The sequence below is a fragment of the Piliocolobus tephrosceles genome, unplaced genomic scaffold (assembly GCF_002776525.5).
Source record: "Piliocolobus tephrosceles isolate RC106 unplaced genomic scaffold, ASM277652v3 unscaffolded_22039, whole genome shotgun sequence".
In the NCBI taxonomy this organism is placed as follows: Eukaryota; Metazoa; Chordata; class Mammalia; order Primates; family Cercopithecidae; genus Piliocolobus; species Piliocolobus tephrosceles.
In genome coordinates this window covers 1-2235 of record NW_022304354.1, presented here as the reverse complement: position 1 = coordinate 2235, position 2235 = coordinate 1, and the positions used below count along the sequence as shown (strand labels likewise).

Here is a 2235-nt window from a genome sequence, read left to right as displayed (position 1 = left end):
AGTCTGCTCTACCTTGCAGATTTGGCCGCCCGTCCCAAGCGCTGGACAACAAAAATAGGGAGATGGAACAAAATTTGGCCTATAGAAAAGAAAGATAATGTGGAAATTAAATCATTAAGTTCACTTAAGCAAATCCTTCGACACCAAGGAGAATGGTCCGGCAGCAGCTCAGTCCATGCTTCAACCGCCCCCCTCCATACCCTCCAGCCCCAGCCCACTTCCCTAAGGTTCCTTGTGGGATTCCTCAGCAACACCAATGCACTGACCATCACTCTATGTTCTCCTAGGTTCTGATGAAGATCTGCAGGGGCCTGCACATGGTGGTGTGGAGAATATGAAATCAGAACTTGTAAGACGTATTTCTTTTTCTGGAAATTTTTTTTTGGTTTGCTTTTTGTTTTTTCTGGGGCTTCTAGACTATCAAGTAAATATCATTTTTGACTGCCATCATGGATCAGGCTTCAGTTAGTCATGGACTCTAGCGACTGGTCACGACACACACAAACACCAAGAGGCACAAAAACTGCCATGAGAGAATGAGGTCAGAGCTCCTCCTCCTTCCACTACCAGCTGCCGACTGAAGGCTGCTCACCCTGGCTGATGCCTAGTACCCACAAAGCCTTTGATGGCAGTCAAAGGACGGCGTCATTTACAAATTGTTTGCTAGTGAGTGTATTTCTCAGTAGCTACCTTTTCTCCCTGAAAAATGGTTTTGTATTTGCCAGCCAACATGGACACTTGCTAAATATTCCCCCAAAAAAACCCAGTGCATTTTCCACAAGCATCCTCTATGCTTTCTTTCGGGGCCAGTTACCTGATCACTGTTTTGTTGTTTTTTTTTTCTCTTATTGCAGAGAAAGTCGAACGCCCAGTCTCACCTCTGTACGTATTCTTTTTTTTTTTAACAGCTTTATTTAAACATAGTTGACATGCAAAACAATGTACCCATTTAAAGTAGGTGATTCAGCGTTGTTAGATCTACTAACATTCCCACATCTCAGAATAGGGAACTAGGCACAGAGGGTTCGTTTTACTCTCCCAGGTATGTGCAGATTCTAAGTAGGATTTGATCCCAGGCCATTCTTGGTGACTTGGATCTGCTGCTTTTCTATATTGTCTCATCTAAATAAAGGTATCTGCCTGCACAAACAGTCCGTTTTAAGTGCAATGAACCTTGCAAAATCCTTCTAGAACCCAAATCTAATTCAGGTAGACTTGAAAAACCGACGGTAAAAACTGGGATCAAAAGTTTCATCTGGGAATAAGTTTTTACTAATTTCTCTGCTGTCCTCTGCCAGCAACATGTCAAGCACTGTCTTTATTATAATACATTTCCAAGAATCTATAAGAAGTCTGCTCTACCTTGCAGGTTTGGCTATCCGTCCCAAGCACTGGACCACAAAAATATGGAGATGGACCAAAATTTGTCGTGCAGGAAATAAAGGTAGTGTGGAAATTAAATCATTAAGTTCACTTAACCAAATAATCCCAGTTTAGTGGGTGGGTGCCCTGAGCTTCTTGGAGCCCCTGATGTAAACAGGGATAAAGGACATATGAGATTAGTCTGGAATCTGAGGCAGGGCGTGATGAGGAGGCTGTGAGTTTGGGGTAGGGAGGGAAAAAAGGGCCTGGCTGAAAGGAAGGCAGGGTCCTGGGCTTTCTACAGTCCAGCCTGGGAAGGACAGAGCCCAGGGAGGCCCAGAGCTCCCTCCTGACACCTGCACATAGAAGTGTAGTCTGGCCAGACAGTGCTCTGTAGACTGCTGTGGGGTTGGGGAGTGGCTTCTCCTAGGTACAGAACCTCAGGCACCTGCAGGATGCAGGGCTCCAGGGTCCCCCGGATGCCTGTTGATGGCTCTCCTCTGAGGGGGTGTAAATTGGCTCGCTGGGCACCCACAATGGGCAAGGCACTTGCTCTCAGTATAATGCACTAAACACTGACAAATCCACACCCATTTAAGATAGGCACAATTACAATTACTATCCCCATTTTAGAGCTAGGGAAACTGAGACACTGAGCAGTTAACTTGTCCAGGCTCCATAGATAAACAGTCAGGGTAGAGCTGGGGTCTCAACACAAGCAGGCTCCCTCCGGAGTGTGAGCTCCTAGCTACTGGTTGTCCCACTGCCCTTGTCCAGCCTTGGCTGTCTGGGGTGGCAGTTATGCCTTTGGGCTGCAGTTGAACGACCAGTTGCCTTTTCCAGACCGGCTCCCCGCTGCCCCACTCCCACCAG

General features: G+C 46.7%; 1 long non-coding RNA gene across 1 annotated transcript; it reads left to right on the top strand.

Annotated features, from left to right (window-relative positions):
* The first annotated feature begins 6 nt into the window (after window positions 1-6).
* Window positions 7-2204, top strand: LOC113221234. The gene is made up of 3 exons (XR_003307768.1): window positions 7-349; window positions 855-882; window positions 1370-2204. It is a non-coding gene; the product is annotated as an uncharacterized LOC113221234 (long non-coding RNA).
* Window positions 2205-2235: the final 31 nt, after the last annotated feature.